The following is a 22,193-nucleotide window of genomic DNA, read 5'->3' as shown; positions in this document are numbered from 1 at the left end:
CCTTCTCCCATCCCGAGGGTCATTCTCAACTCTTTTGATATTAGATGGCAACCACCTTTCTAGTTTCTCTCCATATCATCACTTGGAATTATATAGGAAAAGTTGGTACTGTGAAAAGCCACAGAAAATAGATTTAGTTGGTCTCTGCCTTAGATAGAAAGAAAAAAAGGCCTAGAACCAAAAGAGATTCCAAGAATGACTGCAGTTACCAAGACAAGTTGGAAAAATGGTTACAAGAACTTAAGTGGCCAGGTTGAGCTAGAAAGACTAGGACAGGTTTTCACTGTGGAAGACTGTTCCCTTGTGACAGGTGTGACAAATTGGCAGAGGCAAAGCGTCAGGGGCAGTATTTTATTTTTATTTATTTTGCCACATTTCAGCTATTTTTAAAGTAATATTTAATACTTTCAAAAGTTTTGCCATGTTAGCCTTTCTCCTTAATGATTACTAATTATTTAAAAAAACTTTATATTTTTCTAAAGCACTATGAAAGGGAGACCAGAATTATTCACCGCATGACATAATAAATAAATGAATTCAAAATATGGAAAAAGTCATTATATTCTAAATAGAAAATGATTCCTACTGGAAGGCTTTGAGCTGTGAGCACATTTTGTGTTTGTTAAAAAATGCAGATAATAGGCTGGGCGTGGTGCCTTATGCCTGTAATCCCAGCAGTTTGGGAGGCCAAGGTGGGTGGATCACCCGAGGTCAGGAGTTTGAGACCAGCCTGGCCAACATGGTGAAACCCCATCTCTACTAAAAATACAAAAATTAGCTGGGTTTGGTGGCAGGTGTCTGTAATCCCAGCTACTCAGGAGGCTGAGGCAGGAGAATTGGTTGAACCTGGGAGGCGGAGGTTGCAGTGAGCTGAGATCATATCACTGCACTCCAGCCTGGGTGACAGGGTGAGATTCTGTCTCAAAAAAAAAAAAAAAAAGCAGATAATAGAAGGGTAAGAGCATTAGCACCTTGCTGATTATTCCTTCTCAAGAATAAGGAGCATTGAACGAGGAGTAATATTCTCACTGGGTTATTGAAGATAACTTCCTCTGGTCCTGGTGTTTTGTGCCTCCTAAAATCAACATCCCAAATTTTGAGAAACTCACAATCACGTGATCTGAACCCGCTTCCATCAATGGCATTTGGAGCCTCAATAGAAAAGTGGTGCTTTATCGATAGAAACCTCCTTCCTACTGTCTCTCCGTATCACTTGGAATTACATAGGAAAACTTGGTACTGTGAAAAGCCACAGAAAATAGGTTTAGTAGTTTACCTGGGTTGAGCAGACAGAAGGAATCACTCCTAAAGAACTTGGATCTGAGGCCACAGAACCCTGAGAACATGGTCTCCCCTACTTCCCTGAGAGCACACTTTCAAAGCTTGCCTGGAACTGGACATGTTTTATCCTGTTCTCTCAGGACTTCAAGAGAGAAGAGGGGGAGGAATCAAATTTGATGCATAAGTGCTCCCATTGGTTAAGTTGCCTTAGGGAGTTTCAGTAGAAATATTAAAGCATTACAGGCCTAAATGACTTGGTATTCTTATTTTCTCTCTAAAATGTAAATGGCTTTAGTTTTTATTTTGACTATAGACAAGTTAAAAAAAAAAAGAAAAACAATTGTTGAAATGTTACAAGTTATGTTGATTTAAAAAGTGGGAAAATACACTGGGTGTAGTGTCTCACACCTATAATCCCACACTTTGGGTGGCTGAGGTGGGAGGATCACTTGAGCCTAGGAGTTTGAGACCAGCCTGAGCAACATGGTGAGATTTGTCTCTACAAAAAAGACAAAAATTAGCTGGGTGTGGTGGCGCACACCTGTGGTCCTAGCTACTCGGGAGGCTGAGGCAGGTGAATTGATTGAGCTCAGGAGTTAGAGACCAGCCTGGGCAACATAGGGAGACTCTGTTTCTACAAAATATAAATTTAAAAAATTAGCCAGGCGTGGTGGCACAGGCCTGTGGTCCCAGCGAGCTTAGGAGACTGAGGCAGGTGGATCAATTGAGCCTGGGAGTTCAAGGCTGCAGTAAGCCCTGATTGCAACATTGCACTCCAGCCTAGGTGACAGAGTGAGACTGTCTCAAAAAAAAAAAAATTAAAACAAAAAACAAAAAAGAAACTACTATTAAACCCTGATAGCTCTGCTGCCCTGAGGTATTAGTTGCCCAGTCTTCTTTGTCTCTTCAGATGATTTCACCAAGCCATAGGCACCATCAGATTAGGGACCAGATTGGTGTTGTTCATTGCTTTCTCTTCAATGGTTAGAATAGTGCCTTGCACAAAGTAGATTATAAGTATACTTTTTTGTTAAATAAATGACTATACATACGCTTAAATTCTGTTTTACAAAAATGAGATATTATATCTAGAAAGTTGTAACCTAATATTTTTCACTTAATATATCGTGTAGTTTTAACCATATCAATAAATAAATATTTGCCTAATTTTTTAGGTACTACAGAGTAGCTGACTTTTTGCCTTAATGGACATATCATACTTTATTAAAACAATCCTTCGTTTTTACATAATTAAGTCCTTTCCATTTTTTAATTTTTACAAATAATATTGCAATGAATATTTCTGAAAATACTTTTGCTGCTTTCTGATTCTTTTCTTGGTATAAATTCCTAGAAGTGTAATTACAGTATACAAATTACATATTCTTATAGATTTTAATTCATATTGCCAAATAGGCCCCCCAAATAGATTAGATCAATTTACTTTTCCACCAGCCACATATGAAAACATGTTTCAACAACTTTGATAAAAAGCAGGCGTTGCCAACATTTTAAATTATGTATTTCCATGACTGCTGATAAAAAAGAACTTTCTTTTTTATCTGGTATTCTTTTTTCTCTTTCTTTTTGTTATTTGCATTTCTTCATTTTTAATTACTTTTGCATCCATTAACTTTTTTTGAATCCATCTCTATATCTTTTCTTACTGATTTTTAAAAGCTCTCTATACATTCAGAACATTAACATTTATGTTATACAATGCAAATATTTCCCATCTTTCCATCACTTGCCTTTTGATGTTGTTCACAACAACGGCAATGGTAAAGGTAGTTATGCTACTAAGTTTGATTGGTTTTGCTATTGTTGGTGGTGGTGTTGGTGTTACTGCTTGTGGCATTGTTGGTTTTGGTGGCAGTGGTACCAGGGCTGTTGTTTTTAGTAGTGATGGCGATGCTCTGTGTCATTTAACCTTGCAGAAGTTTAAATTCTACCAGTATTTCCTGTTACAGTTTCTGCCTTTGGTGTCATGTGAAAAAAAAGACCATTACTATAGCAAAGCTATGTCTTTAATAAATGTATTTTGTTCTAATTATCTTATGATTATACATACAGATACAGATTTTAATCTTAATTTATCTGAAATTAATTTGTTACAAAATGTGTACTAGTGTCAAAGGATCATAAGAACATCATGAACTATCTTAGATTGAAAGACAAAGCTGAATTTATTGCTTACACTCAGGGAGAGCTATGCTGCTAAGTCAGTGTCCCCAGCAGGAGGGCAGCAGATCTTACAGAGGGTTAGTGGGGAAGTATGTAAGTCAGTGGCTGGAGGATTTCTAGGCGTGTAAGTATTCTGGATCTGCAGAGAAGAGGTTATGTGGAACTGCTGTTGAAGGATTGACATTCAGAGGTGTGTTTCTTAGAGTGGGTCAATTCCTGATAAACTGTTTTTCCAAAATAAGAGATGGTCACTGACTAGTTGGCTTGTAAAAGCAGGTTCACTAAGAGGAATTGTTGACCAACTGAAGAGGTTTAAAAGCACTTCTGGTAGTTACCTATTACTATGGCTGCAGAAAAATCAGTCTTTTCCTAGGATTGTGGGCACTTTTACCATTCTCAGTGGGGATCAATTTTTTTTCCCCAAGTGATATGAATGGAAGAGAAGATTTTGATTATGTTTTAATATGTTTATTTTCCTGCAATGTGATTTTCTTGAGAGCAGGAATCTTATGTCCTCTTTTCCTTACTCCCAGTGTCAAATAGAGGATTGGAACATAAAAATGTTTAATAAGGTGAATTATGGGAGCCAGGCTCTCAAGCACTAGCCCAGGCTATAGCCATAAATGACCATTTAAGTGACAACATAATCATGTGCCCTTTGAATTTTGGCACTGCGAATATCTTAAAGATTATCAACAACCACTTCTTCACATCCCCAATGACACTCATGTTCATATTTTAGAAAGCAGGCAAAATTGATAAAAATCAGAAACATTAATAATATTTTAGATGATCATGACAATTAATGTTATTTAGTATTTGCTATGTCAGTCAATATTATGGCCTTTACATGGGCTACTTCATAGAAACTTAACCATAATTCCTTGAAGTGTCTGTTATTATTAACCTCATTTTACAGGTAAGGAAATCGAGGTTCAGAAAAGTAATCAATGAGTTACAGGAGGGTTGGGGTGAGGAATGGATGAAACCAGTATTCATTTAACATACATAATATAACAAAACATTTCAAAATATCCAGGCCTATTTTTCAGATTTGATTATCTCATATTGACCTTCTACAATTGGGAAGAGAATGATTTTAGAGAAGACCAGGGATCTATGTTAGTTGACACTGTTTGTCAGCCATACATCCATTGCATAATTTAGTCTTCACAGAAGCTCTGTTAGGTGGCTGTTATTACATTCTATCTTTTATAAATGTGGAATCCAAGGCCCAGAGAAATCAAATTGCCAAAAGTCACACAGTTAGTAAATGGCTGAGACAGACTTTTAAACGCTGGTGTGATGCTGTTTAATTTCAGTGACTAGATGGTGTTGTCCACATCTCTTCTTCCTATGTCTAAAAAAAGTGACCTAGTTATACTCTAATTTTTGATGAGCTGACTTTATAAGCTATATTAGTTATGAGAATTATAGGAATGTATCAAAAAATCTTATTCTTTTCCTTTTGGAAATTTAACCTGTAATCTGAGTTTGGCTAATTCACGCAAGATTTGTGACTAATCAAAAATCCATTTCTGTGCAAACTGATCCCTCATATTCCTACTTTGATCACTGTAAAGAGAGTAATAGTTTTTTCAATTCATTGTTACATTATTTTCTAATTCACTTATGGTCTTAGGGGTAATTAATCACTGAATGTGAGAGTAGAAAGGTGTGATGAGCTTTCATAAGTAGCCTGAGCTCAGGAGAATGGGAGCAATGCCATCATCTCACAGAGCTAGAATGAGAGAAGAAACAGAGAGTCTCATGGCTTGGGAGGGGTCTCTACATTTTCCTTTCAGTCCTTTAAATAATTTCCAATTGACTCTTTCTTGATGACTGTAGAGTTTATTCCAATAAAGGTATTTTTCCAGATGGCATTGTGCAGTCACGAAAATGACACTAAAAGGTAGTGTCAATTACTTTCAATATAATGGTTTTTACTAATTTCAGATAAAAAGTTTTTAATAATTTCACATAAAAAGTCTTTACTATGTAACACCTATGCTTGGTGAGATTTAAATTACTCTGGCAAGACTAAATAAGGCTTATTCTTATGAGGTCTTTTAGAACAACAGTGATAGTTAAGTTTAGGAAGACAAATAAATGAAAATATCATTAGAGGTAAATATAGGCTATTTAAAAGTTATGACAGAATGACTTTTGTTTTTCATTGAGACTCCATCACCCAGAATGAACAAACTCAATATATGTTTGTTGAATGAATGAAGCAATGATAGTAAGGTAGTCTTAGTTCTTTTCCTGGTTCAGTGAGGTCTCTCCACTTGTGTAGATACTTGGTGTTTTCATCTGGAAAAAGAAATGGTTGATTAACATTTATTTATTATCTGTTAATATTGCTACCATTTTCAGACATTTCTGGGTAAAGGAAAACAAAGATGGACAGAACAGATTCCTGCTCATAGGTCTTAGAGTTTAGTGATAGAGACAGCTATGTAAACAAGTAAAGAAACTGACATAGTAATTTCTGTGGTAGACATATAAACACGTTGCAAAGTGAAGGAGATGCCTTATTGCCGGAGAACCAGGTCAGACAACCTTCCTAGGGGAAGTGATATTTGAGTTAACTATTACAAGGAGAGATAAAATTCAAAGGTTCTTCAAGCCCTTGATGGACACTGGAAATAGGGAGAACTAGGAAAATGTGTAAAGAAGCAAAAAGGAAAAAGAGAAGGATTTGGGGTAAAAGGAGAAGAGCTTTCTAGAATGTCAGTAAAAGATAACATCTATCTCTAATAAGTGAGTTATTCATATTTATCGAAGGCCAATATTTGTAAGCCATTCTGCTAAGCACTGAGGATCCTAAAAATTAAAGAGATATGCCGGTCTCTGCTCTCACAAAGCTTCTCATATTTCCGGGTGGAGAACAACAAATTAAGCAAGTTAATTCCATTAGACTGGGCTGGTGGGAAGTACAAGGTGCTTTGGGAACGCGTAGCTCAGAGAATCTACCTACTTGCATAGAGAAGAGGGGACACTTAAAAGGTAAAAGGGGCTGGGCATAGTGGCTCATGCCCATAATCCCAGCACTTTGGGAGGCTGTGGCGGGTGGATCACCTGAGGTCAGGAGTTTGAGACCAGCCTGGCCAACATGGTGAAACCCCGTCTCTACTAAAAATACAAAAAAAATTAGCCAGGCATGGTGGCGGGCACTTGTAATTCCAGCTATTCGGGAGGCTGAGGCAGGAGAATCACTTGAACCCTGGAGGTGGAGGTTGCAGTGAGCTGAGATTGTGCCACTGCACTCCAGCCTGGGCGACAAGAGCAAGACTCAGTCTCAAAAAAATAAAATAACATCAGAAATAAAAGGTAAAAGGCTGAGACCTGAAGATAAGTGGGAGCCAGCCAGGCAGAAGTGGCAGCATAAACTGAGAGGAAATGTGTATGTTCAAGAAACTGGAAGATCAGTCTACAAAATCTTAGACTTTTTTTTTTTTCCTTTGGGAACATTTTTTTTTTTAACTTTTATTTTAAGTTCAAGAGTACATGTGCAGGTTTGTTGCAGCACTATTCACAATAGCAAAGACATGAAATCTTAAAAGCAAAGCATGAGAAAAATGAGGCTAAGGAGATAAAATGGTCAGATCATAAAAGGTATTATTAGCCACACATTTAGTCATAGTCAACATTACTGCAAAGAGCTATAGATGTCAAGGAAGCCATTTAATGGCACTGAGTAGGGAGAAAGTAATTTTGCGCTTTCATCTTCTAGAGTGGCTGCATTTTTGTGTGTAGTTTCAGGAACTAAATTGTGGTGGAGGTTACAGGACACAGATTCTGGCCTTGGAGGGTCAGGAACCTTAGTGTCACTACCACATTGCAATTGAAATGAACTTTCAAAATGCCTTTACGTTCATGATCTCTTGCAGTTCTGTGAGAAAGTCAAGCGAGAGCATTAGTATCCCATTGGACTGATGAAGAAGTTGCATTTCTGGCTAATTCAGACACATGGCCACAATTAAGTGCTGCGGTGGTTTTGTAGTTGAGGTATCCCCAGACCTCTGGCCTTATGCTGTGGTGCACTGCCTTTTCCACTGCATTTACTGTGTGGGTTTTCAAAGGCTCACGCAAAGCCAAGCATTTCCATGAAAAATGGATTCCTTTCTTTATATCAGCCCTCAAAATGACATGATCTCTCATCTCTGACTGCCCAGGCTTTTCTTAATAATACTTCTACCACATTACCAATTATAGCAGTTTGGGGAGTGGGCAGCCTGTCTATGTCCTGTGATGTAAGGGGCTCTGATAAGGTGGCGCTGTCCTCAGAAGTCTTTCCAAATTTGCCTGCCATAATTATGAAACATTTTGCCTCTACATCTTTATTTGTTTGAATGATAGTAGCAATGTCTGCAAAAAGAGTCATATTATCAGCTTGTTCGCCGTATTATCCAAGCTGGGGATGCTTGCTCCACCCATGTCAGGAGCTGGAAGATCAAAGACTTGCAGACAATTACAGTTTTAAAAATGAGAGAGCTGGAAAGAATTGTAGGCATCTTATTGTTTGATTTCCCTATTTTATAGCTAAAGAAATTGAAGGTCTGAAAAAAGAAGTGACGTATATTACTGGACCTGGGTAATGACTATATCCCTGGTACCCTGAGCCTCAGACCTGATTGTCCCAAATACCATGCTAGGCTTATTGTATCAGCTAGCACTCAGTATGTGCCAGGCACTGTCCTAAGCACCTAAGATATATGAAATCATTAAATTCTCATAACAACATAATGAGGGAGATAGTATTATTACTTTATACATAACATAAAAAATCTTAAGCAAAAGACATTGAGTTTCTGAAACCTACAGGGCAGGCAAATGTCAGAGCTGGAATATGACCCTGAGCAGGCTGCCTTTACAAGCCAGGCTCTGAACTACTACAGCAGAGGAGAACTACTTTTGAGTAGAAGTCAGGCATGTATGTTGGGGGCAGAGGAGACTACAGAAAGTGTGAGAACATGAGAAATAAATGTCCAAAATACAATCTTGGATGACTTTATAATTTCGTAAAGATGTCCTGTTTTGTCAATACATTTGAGTAACCAAGAGCACTTTGATACTCACTACATTCCTGCTTGCGCCTTGGAGGAAGAGCAAAGCTCATATGTTGATCACAGGACTAAACATAAACCAAATGTGTGCCACAGTTGCTGGAAAAATCAAAACATTCTTAGGCAAAATTATTATAATAGAGTTGAAATGTACTGATTAAAGCAGGTGACAATTTCAATCATTTTCTCTAAGATAGACCACATTGGATGCGTTGTTTCAAGCTTAGGATGTCTTATTTCCAAGTTTGTGTTGGTCAAGTGGCACCACTTTGAGAAGCCTAAACAATATGAGAGCAAGATCTGAGACCTATACCAACCAGGAATGGGGAAGAAATTGTGAATGTTTAACATGGAAAAAAGAAGACTTAGAAGAGGTGTGAGGCTCATTACACATTCTTGAAGAACAGTTGCACAGTCAAAGAATAAATGCTTCCTGCCTTGCTCCAAAAGGACTAAGATGTCATATTTCACTCTAATAATTGGAGCTGTTGCAAGAAAATAGAATAGGATGAGTCACAAAACAGTAAGATAGTAGGTTTCATATCTGTTGGTGGACTCAGCCAGAGTTAGATAAAAGTCTCCCAGGAATTATTTCAGGGGCTGAGGAATGGAGAGACAGGGGAAATAAAGTACACTTGGCCTACACGATCACCAGTGTCTGTGAAATTTTCAGTCTGGGAAATATTTTGCAAGTGTGATCTATTCTAAGTTTCTTCTCAGTTATTGAGTGTATGTTATTGTAAACCAAAGATGCCTAACATAGGGGAGCTTTGCTTTCCAGCGTGGAAACCATGATGCCTAGTTTCATATGATGCAGATAATAACCACTACTTACTCCTAGACAAAAGGCAGCTTCTGTAGATGACTGGGTTTCACTTTTGTGGGTGACAAAAAAGAAAGGAAGGAAGAAAAACTAGCATAAAGCAAAACAGTGTGGTAGCAACTAGGGAATTACTTATTTTTCTGCTGCTCTGGTGTCTTGGGAGTGGAAGCACATCTTGTCAATAGTGAATAGAGGCAGACATGAATTATTATGGTCTCTGCCTCATAATTTCTGTGTCACCAACATGTGCTCTGTTTATTACTGCACTTAGAAAGCTTTGGAATATTAGCCACATAAAGTTCTCTCCATGGGTTCTATTACCACATTCTTCAGTTGTTCCAGGAAACCAAGACTGTGGAATCACATTTCTGGGGAGAAATAGCTCTCAGCCTTGGCTCTTTCTGGCTGTGCAGTCCACTGGGAAAATTTTGTCATAGATCATTAAAGCAAGAATGATCCCCAGAGATCCTCTGCCTTATCTCCCTATCCCCCCACTGCACATTTGAGGGACTGAGACGCAGGGAGAGAGTAGACATGTTCAAAATCATAGAACACATTATAGATTTCAATTTCCATTGCATATTCCCAGTTCAGTGGACTTGCTGTTGTGTGATCCAACCAACCTCCTTTGGTTGGGTCCAAATGCTCATGAGTGGAATTAAGGGAAGAAGGGGTGACAGTTTAAACAATGGGCCAATTTTGTGAAGCATGGGATGCCTCAGTTTCCAGTGGATGAAAACGACAAAGGTATGTTGGAAATTTAAACATGAAAGACAGAGTAAAAATGATTCAGATTCTGTCAAAGCTCCTCGAGGGCACTCAGGCATCTAATGTTTTCTCTCTTTGTAAGGAAGACAAACAGAAGGTCTTCCCAAAGTGAGCACCTTGAGCCTCAGTTTCTTTCTCTGTAGAAATGGGACCTGCCTTACAGGACTGTTGTTGGACAAAATGAGATTGGATATGTAGCACCTAACAATGCTCCAGGTACAGGAGGCCCTTCATGCCCTCCCTTCTTCTGTTCTTACTGAGAGATGAACAGTATTTCCAAGGACTGGTCGTGGTATTCTGATCTCTGCACAATGGTGAGGATGGAGCTGAGGCAGGATTTTGGGGAGATGGGGAACAACATCTGATTCTAATCTCGTCATTAAGATTTTAAAAGCTCCCAAAGGACAAGGATCACATGAAATTGTTTCCCTTACAGTGGCTCCCCATGGCACTCATAATTAAAGGCAAAATCCTAATACACAGGGCCCAGAAGGCCTTCTGTGTTCAGAATCCTCATCACCTCTCTCCTCTTGTGCTTCTTTTTCTCTGCTACTTTTGCTGCATGGAATGAGAACAAAGACAATGATCAAGAAGTATTTGTTAAATGAGCTATCTTCACAATCCCTATGTGTGCTAGATTGTAGAGGAATAGTTCATTAAAGTTTAAATTCTTTAGATTATTTATATACCTGATACATTATTCAACAGTTAAAAAGTCCAAAACATGGTAGCACCCAGTGAAGGCAGGACTTGGTGAAATTAATACACTAATATGCCACTGATTGGTGTGCAACTAGTGATGGTTTTGTGATTACAATTGGCAATACATATTAAAAACCATAAGAAAGATATACTCCTTACATCTAGTAATGTTATTCACAGAAATAAAATCTAAGGTAAAAAACATTGCAGTAAAATGGCCACACTAGTAAGATATTCTTTGCAGCATTATGTATAATAGCAAAAATATTGAAACATTAGAATGGTTAAACTAAATAATAGTTTATTCAATGGAATGCTATGAATAATTATATATAATAATTAAAAATATGCTAAAACTATTTTTTTAACCGAATAATGTTAAAAGGAATATTAAGTAGTATCTGCACTATAATAATAATTATATTAATGTGAATTTATATGGACAAGAAATCAACAAGAATTGTAAGAATATATAATATAAAGATTGTGATTTGTATTGTATAAAATTTTGCTAATTTAAAGATAGATTATATATTATTTATATGTATCTAATTTAAATATATTTTATAAGAAAATATAGCAATAAAGTAATAAATAGGAAAATGTTATTTATTAGAAATATTTCACGAACTTTTTTAAGTTTTCTGATTTTTATTTGGAAAAAGATTTTTCTTCTTTCTATTGAAATATGAAAGTGAGGGGACAATTATTGCTCTTCGTATGAGAGGTGAAATTGCATGTCCTTTAGTTCTGTCTATGCCTTTCTCTTTATGTTTCTTTCAATCAAAAATAGCCTCTCCTCCAACTTCACCTGTAATCACTCATCCTTCAGTTTTTTCTCTGAATGCCTATCCTCCAACAAGCTTTCTGAAGGCCTTCTCAGTTACTATTCCTTTAATTTATACATAAGAGATAAAAATATTTGTAGTGCTCATCATCCATCTATCCATCCATAGAATCGACAAGGAGACAAGTCTTCCCCAACGCCTCAATGGTTATTTGGAATTTAAGGTGTTCATTTGAGACTTCAAGTCTGTTTTTCAAAGACATCGAGAAGAAGAAAAAAATGACAGAATCTGTTGTGTCTTTATCTTTTTCTTTTTTAAAAAATGATCATTTATTTTGGCCACAATTCCTGGTGGAGCATTCGTCTAATTTAACTGTATTTCTCATAATATCACAGGCCAATGGCTAAATGAGTTGCCTTTATTACACTGGAATCCAGCTTTAGCATGTTTCCAATATCTGGTGAAAATATCCATTCACATAAACAGAAACTCCATAGTAGCTACATGTGGAAGTTCTGAGGTAATGTCTCCTTTCTCAAAAAAGCTTCAGTTTAGAATTTTCCAGAGTGACCCACGAAGCAGTTGGTTTTATGCCTGAGATTCTCCATTCCCATTCGGTCAGATAAACTGAGTGAGAGCAGACAGGGGAGAGGGTGAGTGGCTGCCATATTCCAATCAGTGCAAGATTTCTCTTTTCTGGTTCACAAAAGAGTTCCTAATCACATCTAGAAAAGAAAATAATAGAAGTGCACTAGGATAAGTGAGTGAGGAAGAAAAAAGCAGAATAGTGTTTTTTGAGTGACTACAATGTGCCATATCTATACACACTTATTATACTTTAAGTTCTGGGGCACACGTGCAGAACGTTCAGTTTTGTTACTTAGGTATACACGTGCCATGGTGAGTTGCTGCACCCATCAACCTGTCATCTACATTAGGTATTTCTCCTAATGCTATCCTTCCCCTAGCCCCCCACCCACCGACTGGCCCCAGTATACACACATTTTTGATATCACATTGCATTTTGAAAAAGCCATGTGACTTCTCAGATGCCATTATCCAAGCTGAAAAATGTAAGAAGAAAAAACAAAAACTTTGTGATGGTTAATTTTACATGTCAGCTTGACTGGGTTAAGGGAAACTCACATTTACCAACTAATGCTGGTCAAGCTTCAGCTCTGGGTATGCCCATGAAGGTGTTTCCAGAAGAGATTGACATCTGTGTCAGTGGGTGGAGTAAGAAAGATCTGCCCTTACCATGTGGGTGGATATCTTCCAATTCACTGAAGGCCTGGATAGAATTAAAAGGCAGTGGAAAGTTGAAGTCACTCTTTTCTCTGGAGCTGAGACTTTCAGTTTTCCTACCTTGGACATCAGGACTCCAGGTTTTTGGGCTGCGGATGTGGAAACTTACACCGGCCCTGCAGCCCTGCCCCCCTCCCCCCCATGTTCTTGGGCTTTGGCCTTGAACTGAGACTTACACCATTGGCTCTGCTGGTTCTCAGGCCTTTAGATTCAGACTTAATTACACAACCAGCATCTCTGGTTCACCAGCTTGCTGGAGTGCATATGGTGGGACTTCTCAGCATGTGGTCCAATTTTTGTATGTGATCCCATATGTGATCCAATTCCCACAATAATCCCCCTTTTATCTATCTATCATCTATCTATCTATCTATCTATCTATCTATCTATCTATCTATCTATCTATCTATCTATGTATCTCCTATTGGTTCTGTTTCTCTGGAGGAACTAGACTAATACAAACTTGGAAGAAAAAACAAGATCACCCAGCAAGCCAGCAAGCCAATGACAGAGCCCATCATCCTGCTGAGAAGGCAGTTTATAATAGTGATATTCTGTGCAAGTCCCAGGAAAATGCTTTTTGGCATCAAACCAAATACAGAATAGGGTGAATAGGCAGCAAATGAGATGTTTTATTGAAGATCAAGCTGGTTCACATGAATCATTTCATCCCATCCTTTTTATCTTGCTCCTATGTAGATATCATTAATCCATTCAGCTGAAGCTCTTGATTTCTGAATGTCTTAATCTCCAACTGCCTGGAATTTTTTTTTTTTTTTTTTTTTTTTGTCAGTTGAAGCTTCTTTTGCTTAATTACATATCAGGCAAGCTGGAAGTGTTAGAGAAATGATATTGGGAGCTTCCTAACCAATGACTGATGGGAGCTGGTGGGTAAATACTCCAGCTCCATCCCCCAGAGTGAGAGGACTCTGAGGTGTGAGTTCTATACTGACTATCAGAGTTCTATATAGTATCAGGGATTAAGTTATATGTTCCCACAGTCCTAATAAGCATAATAACATACTCTGTAAAAGCTGCCTTCCTTCTTTAAGTATGTTCCCACTTTCCTACAAGTATTTGCTGGTATCATCTCTCCAACAAAATACTTCCACTCAAATCTTTGCCTCAGGTTCAGCTTCTGGGAGAACACAATCAAAGACAATTCCACTTGGTGGGAGGTGTTACTCAGGTACAGAACATGTGTTTGGAGCCTGTGAGTAGCAGAGCTCATTATGACTGCCTATCACCTTCAAAAATATGACTCCCAATTTATAAATGTATATATTGAGAGCCAAAATATATGTTTTATAATACCACATATTAAGATAGACAAGAGTTTGGTAAATGACAGCTCATGGGCCAAATCTGGCTTTCTACCTGTTTGTTTTTATGTTCTGCATCCTGCAAGCTAAGAATGATTTTTACATTTTAAAATGGCTATTTTATAAGTACTCTAAGATATACAAATTGCTATATGAGTTACTTAAGTCCTTTAAATTGTTATATGAGTTGTTATAAAAGTATACTAAATATTGTCTTTTGGTCCATAAAGCCTAAAGTTTTTACTATCTATTTTGTCGTTGTTGTTGTTTTGAGGCAGAGTTTCTTTTTTGAGGTGGAGTTTCTTCTTTGAGGTAGAGTTTTGCTCTTGTCGCCCAGGCTGGAGCGCAATGGCATGATCTTGGCTCACTGCAATCTCCGCCTCCCAGGTTCAAGCGATTCTCCTGCCTCAGCCTCCCGAGTAGCTGGGACTACAGGTGCCCACCACCAGGCCTGGCTAATTTTTTGTATTTTTAGTAGAGATGGGGGTTTCACCATATTGGCCAGGCTGGTCTCGAACTCCTGACCTCAGGTGATCCACCCACCTCAGCCTCCCAAAGTACTGGGATTATAGGCATAAGCCACCATGCCCAGACACTATCTGATTTTTACAGATAGTTTGCCAATGCCTGAACTAGTCAATAGCCCTTGGATGTCCCAGCAGTCTCTTAAATCCCACATGTATATTAACCATGCCAACCATGATGTCTGACCCACCAAAAGCCCTGAGACCAGAGAGGGCACTTATCCAATGGGTGCTAACTTATACAATATAAACAACCCATGCTGTATCCTGTCCTGAAAACATGGCCATGCCCAATCAATTGTTTTGTTTTCTCTTTGGAATTTTACATAGACAACATGGAGGAAATAAGATAGCAGGAGCCACTAGAGTTAAAAAAAAAAAAAAAGAGGTATAGAAGAAAGTCATGAAATAGAATCAAGTTTGGGATATATTGGGGTGGGAGGACAGAGTATGGGTACAAAGTCAGAATTATGAGAGAGCAAGACAAGCAAATGTTATGAGGAATCCAAAACCTTGACACTAAGGGCAAGTAGCTCTGAGACAGGGAATAGACATAAAAAGATTGCAACCCAAATATTCTGATTCAAACAACTCTTTTGCATACTATAAATCCCCTGGGGACCCTCATGTCTTGGTCCTAATTGTAATCCTGGAACTAAATATTATTCAAATGAATCAAATAAAAATTGATTAACATTCATTAATTAAATCAGTGCACTTGCTTTTCATCTCATGCTCCAATGGAATATCTTTTAATTGACTTTTGTTGCCATTTAATTTGTATGTTGTTAGTCGCTCTTAATGAGTTTGCACCTTGACTTTCCAATTGAATTAGAAGACCCACAGGCTAGAAACAGTGATGAAAGCAGCTTTATACCATTCTTTTCACACATTCTCTGAATGAATAGTTGCTGAGTGAATCATCAATATATTTTAAAATCTTTTTTCTTTTGCTTTGCAAGTAGGCATGCGGAGTATATTTATATCAGAACAATCTCTTCAGTGGAGTGGAGGATCTTGCACTCTTACATCTATAACCCTCTACCTCCATAAGTTCTTCCAAAAGATCTTATCCATCTACAGTATTTGGTGACTTTGTTCCTCATTTTCCATCTCCCTGGTGAATTATTTTCATGTTTCAAGTTTTATAAATTTTCTCTGGGACATAGTTTTGGACAATTATAGTCACTTTGATTCCCAGCAGGATCATCTCTAAAATATTCCATCATCCCACGAGATAATAGATCATGGATCAGCCAGAGTTAAAATGTTTTGTTTTTGGGAATCAGAATCATACAACAATAATTTTCAACACGACAGGTGCTTGTATTGCTTGACATGTACCATCTAAAAATGATTTATGTTTAGACAACACCATTATCAAATGTTTTAGTGTTATGGTCCCTCAGTATTCTGGGAGCAAAACGGTGTGGTAGAATATTTGTGAAATGCTGTCAGGAAGCAGAACTAATCCACAAGAAAACTCACACATATTTTTGTAATACTTGGGCCATAACTTGGAGGTATGCAGACTTTTCTAGTAGCCTTCCTAGTTCCTGCAGTTTCTGCAGGACTTGGCTTTGTATGTGCCAGGGAATGTCACTGCTCCCTGTGCTCAATCTGGTTGTCTCCAACTTATTTAGTCAGATGGCTCTGGGGCACATCCAATAAGAAGCCAACCGCAAAAATGAGCAGTTGCTGTTTATAAAATCCACACATTGTTATATAATCCAGATGACAGCACAAGTGGGAAATGCTGCTAATATTCAGCTTTAACCACAATTTTAACACTTGCAGATAGCAAATGTGTGGCTGGGGCGTCTAGTTTTACATTAGGCAAAGTCCTGGTAGAAATAGAAACTTTATGAGCTAGGTCTATTACACTGAAATTTTATTGTGCTAGTTACATGCTGAGGCTACAGGGAGCAGGGAATTGGACCAATGTGAAGAGTCAAAGTCAGTTTTCCACAAAGCCCTTGGTTGGTTCTGCCATCATTCGGTGCTATGACGTATTTAGCTGTGTGCTTATTATGGCATAGTTTCCATTTCTAAATGTGACGCTGAGTACATCTGCCATTGGATCATTTCTAGGGCTAACTTTTACCTCTCAAGGAACATATCACCACAGCTAAAAAAGCCATTTAAATATGACAGGGAAAATAACCAAAATAAAATGCATTAAAAACTAAAATAACCATAAGTCTTTTGCTGTTGTTAATTTATGAAGTTTCATCCTACCAATACTTCTTTGTATTTATCCATAGTCTATGTAATTTTATCAGATGGAAATATATTTGGACCAAGTAACAGGAAATGTGACTAATAGTGAGGGTTTTTTTTCACATAACAAGAAGGTACTAGTTCAGTAGGACTAGTTTAGTTGCTCAATTATGTCAAGGTTCAACTATAATTTACTTGTTTTTTCTCTAATGGGCTCGGGTGGTTACTACAGCTCCAGCCATCATTGCTGTATTTGGGTTCAGAGAGTGGAAAAGGAGAGCCATGATGCTAAATATCTAAATAACTGAAGATGTCTTCAGATATTTCCCAGGCGAAAACTTAAACCACGGCTAACCTAGTGGCAAGGAAAATAGAGCGTTCGATGATAATGATTGGCTTAGACAACGGTTAATTATCTAAGAGTGGGCATACTAACATTCAGAACAAAATCCACGTTCTGTTGGCAAGAAGGAAAGGTGTTCTGGGCCCTGGGTAGGTGTGTGACAATGTCTGCAAAAACATCCTTTGGGGATACTCAAGTCTCTTCTTCTATAATCCCATTGGTTTCCCCATCTTTGCTTTTTCTTTTGGCCCTTGTTTATCTGACCCATCAAAATAATTTCTTAGTGAGTTTTAAAGTAGTAACCAAGCCAAGAATTAATACAGAACTAATTATTATAAAAATTATACAAATGTAAGAGTGGAAGAAGAATGCAAAAAAACCCAAGTGACTTTCAAAGCAGGAGTTTTGGAGTCAGGTGGAATCATTTTTTGAGTCCTGTCTCAGTCATTGTTTCTTACCACCAGTGTGATTTAAATTTAGCTTCCTGAAAACTCAGTTTTATTGCAAAATGCAAATGAAAGCAATAATAAAAATGCTTAAATCAGAAAGTGGCTTTGAGGATTAAACCCTTGTCAAATGCTTGTCAAAGTGCCTAACCCATGGTAAAGCATAAATGTTAGCTATAGTGAAACAGTCATTGGTTACAGCTTGAAGACTATTTTGATGTCACTGTTTTATATAAATTTTTTTAAATGTCTAAGATTAGATGTGTTGATTTGGGGCTCTATTAAATGTCTAGGATTGTTATGGTTCAAATAAGTGTATTACTATATTGATGTAACATGTGTGCTGGGCGTGATAGAAGCAGACTCTAAGTCAGGTGTTGGAGATTCAAAGATGAAATGGTTGATGAGTTTAACAGCTTGGAAAAAATTACAAGTAAATAAATACATACATACACAAGTTGGTACATTTGGATGTTCATCACATTGGAGTTGTTCAATGGGAAGTGAGACAGAAAGTTCAGTTCTGTTTAAAATTTGATTTCAAACTTAGGTTTTTTGCATAGATGAATGTTGGAGAAACAGTTGGAATATGTACCTGGCACATAGTAACCAGCTGAAAAATGCTGCCTCACATTATTTTTTTTTCTGCCTTATTTTTCTGGTTGCAAATATTTAATATCCATGTAATGAATATTGGTGTTATAAAATTATATAATATTGGCCTGAGAAGATAATAACCAATGCCAGAGCCCTTTATATAAGGAACTAATAAAAGTAGTAATTATAAAAATGATAATAAAATAACTAATATTTATCAAGGGAATGTGCCAGTACTGTGAAAAATTCTTTACATGCTGGTTTCATTGAATACTGACCTCAACCATATGAGATAAGTTCTATAATTCTTCCATTTTAGAGGTGAGAAAACCATTATGTCGAAGGCATACAGAAGTTTTCTAAGGCTACAAATATAGTAAATATTGTAACTTGTAAGCAAATCCAGGTTTATGCCCACTCTAGCCTCCAAGCTCTTATCTCCAATGATGTTATGCCTCCTCTTGTCACTGTTTACTAATTACTTCACATACGAATGTTTGCTCAATAAATGGATTCACAAAATGAAACCTAAGTGGAGAGTTTCTAATGGAAGGTGCTCCTTCCTGCTCACTGTTTTACTAAAGCCTTGGGAGCATGATGTGTTGCTTTTGTTTTCACAAGACTCAAGAGGGCAGACACAAATGAGCATTTCTCTAATGAGATCATCTATTTTCAAAGGCAGACTTGGTTCTCCTGCTTATATTGTAGCTTCCTATTTTAATTTCACAATATAAGTAACAAGTGCTCTTATTGTTTGGAAATAGGAAAAAAATTAGGTTTAAAACCAGGGAAACATGTCCTGCACATTGTTCAACTCCTTTTGGGACTTAGTGATCTCTCAGTGCTTTCATGTTCACCTCCTTTAAAATAGCCAGTAATTGTGCTGTTCATTCATTCATCTGAAGGGAAAGGAGAGGACTAATTAGGATGGCAATATGAATGATATTCTGTTTTTCATCGACTGTGCTTCCGTAAAGTTTAACCAATTTCTATTAACTGAAGGAAGAATTGAGGAAAAAAAAATTGAGAAATTTGTGATGCTGCTAGGCAATCCATACTTTTGGTGCTTACAATCTATAAAATTAGAGTGTAAAATTTGCACACATAAAACCCATCACCTCCCACCTCTTCCTCCATCCCCCAACCAAATGGTCTGTTTCCCTGGGGAACTCTTCTCATTTATTGACATTTCTATCTGTCCCATTTCCCAAGTCAGAGATCTGAAAGTTGCCTTTGGCTCTATTTTACCTCACCTTCTAAATTGAACCAAGTATGAAAAAAATATAAAATTTACAATTCTCAAATCTTTGTTCTCATCATCCACCTGGCGCTATCTTCAGACCACCAGCCTGTATCAACTTCACTTGAATTACTGGAATGACCTATTGTCTTCAGCGACGAGCATCACTCCTCAAGCTGTTCTCCAAGCTCCAGCAAATAATCTTTATTTAAACAAAGCTGACACCATTGTTTTTCTCCTTATCAATCTCCTGGAATTTCCTTTCACTTTAAGAGGAATTCAAAATTTGTTTAGATGATTCCACTCTGGAGAGGACTTAATCTCTGCTTACTTGTTCAACTTCTCCCCCATCTGCTTCTCCCCTGAGTCATGGTTCAGTGATGATGAATGGTGCATGGTTCTTTGAGAAGCTTCTGGTCTCTATCACTTCCAGTAGTCTGTAATGATATTCTTGCTGCCTAGAAACATTTGCTTTCCTTTATATCCATTCTGAGTGGGTAATTCTTCACATTGCAGCTTAGAAATTACTTCTCTGGGACCCTTTCTTGATTTTTAAGACTAGGTTGTGGCCTTTCTATAGCCTAACCCTTACGACAATGCATGCTCACCCTAGTCTACTACCTCTTTGAAAAACTATATGTTAATCAGGTTATATCCTTGTGGTCTAGCATGCAATAGTTCTTCAGCAAACAGTTACTGAAGAAATGGCATGCTGATAGGAAGGAAACTGGGGCCATTCTAGTAAAATGTATACCTTTGGCTCAATTATCCTATATTTTGAGATAAAGCCTGTGAATGTGTCCATGTGTGGGTGTGCGTGTGCGTGTGTGCATATACATGTTTAAAAGTTATTAGGGTTATTACTGTCAGTATTTCCTTTTCTAAGCTGGATAGATAAACCAGGCTTATTCAGAAGACTGAGAGCAATTTTTAGATTTGAGGCACTCAGCTCACCTGTATTTGTTTTCTATTGCTATATGATAAATTTGTGGCTTAAAATCATACCCATTAAATATCTCACGGTTCTGAAGGTCAGATGTCCAGCTCAACATGGCTGGGTTCTCTATCCAGAGTACCACAAAGCTGAAATTAACGTACCATCTAGACTGAATTCTCTTCTCCAAGATCTAGGAAAAACAAGTCCTCTTTTAAGCTCATTCTTGTTGGCAGAATTCAGTTCCTATGGCTGTAGGACTTAGGTCCCTGTCTCCTTGCTGGCTGTCAGCTCTCAGTTTCTGGTGGCCTCTTGCATTCCTCACTGTCACCCCTTCCATCTTCAAGCAAGCTATGGTGTGCTGAACCATTCACATGTTTTCAATCTCTGACTTTCCTTTCTGCTGCTGGAGAGGACTTTCTGCTTGCAAAGGGCTCAGTGTTTATGTCAGGCCACATATGCTCTTTATCTTACAGTCAATTGATGTGGGACCTTACTGACGTCCATGAAATCTCTTCAGAGTTGAATCAAATACCTATATTGGTGTTTGATTGAATAAATGGGAAGTATGTGTATACCACAGGCCAGGAATGTGGGCCAGTCATTGTAAAATTCTACCTACCACACCACCAAATTATACAAAAAATGAAAATAAATGAAAACCAAATAGAACATCAACAACAAAATTTGGTGATAAGAATTGGGTTTGAGTGGCGGGAGACATGCTCTAATTTTTGAAGGGAAATCCGGCTTCCTGATAATGTCACACTTGATATTATGTGCTGTGAAACTTGTCCTATACAAACATTAATAGATGTAAATTCAGGGCTGCTTTTTAGCTTCTGTTCCAGGTTACATGACTTTCTCATTCACAGCCTCTGTTTGGCCTTAGGCACATGTTTTACTGAATTCCTCATCTTTCTCCATTTTCATTTCTATTATCATTGTCATCATCATTTTTAATCATGCCATTTATTCCATTTAATTTCTTCAATAACTCTTATCTAGTTATGAATGTGCCCATTTCATTAACTCAGTCAAGACCAGTCAGCAAATAAGTAGTTGAGGCTCTGTGTTGTCAGATTCTAAAGTCCCTTTGTTTCTCCTCAATGTTATACTGGTGTCTTTCAAGGATGTGATAAACCAGGTTCATTCAGGAGCATGTGTTGGAAAGATAAGGATTAGAACTCAACGCCTCACACTTCCAGGTTTATCCTTCCAACTCTTCAGCTGTTGAGTCAATAACTGAAAAGATGCCCTGCCTGCCTTCTAAGAAATTGACTCCTGCAGGCAAACGACGCAGTGTTCATTTATTTCCTCTGACATTATGAATTAATTGTGAACTAAGTGACCAAATCATCATAATACAATTGGCCTCTAAATACTAAATTGTAAACTTGCGTGAATCAGGATCATGTGTCCTATAACATTTCTTTCTTTCCTTTTTAATTGAGCTTCACTCTGACATTCTCAGTAAAATCTAACAATGGGTTGCTCTGTTTCAAGAGTTAGTCAGACCCAGCTGTTATGAAAATAATATGTTTGAGAAAATTGACTTGACATTTGATGGCCTTACGATACTTCTGACAGGATATAATCAACTCATTAGGGAGAAACAGAAGCATTCCTTGTATAGCCACGTTATTT

This window comes from Nomascus leucogenys, chromosome 16 (assembly GCF_006542625.1).
Source record: "Nomascus leucogenys isolate Asia chromosome 16, Asia_NLE_v1, whole genome shotgun sequence".
Classification (NCBI taxonomy): Eukaryota; Metazoa; Chordata; class Mammalia; order Primates; family Hylobatidae; genus Nomascus; species Nomascus leucogenys.
Note: the sequence above shows the minus strand (reverse complement) of the source record.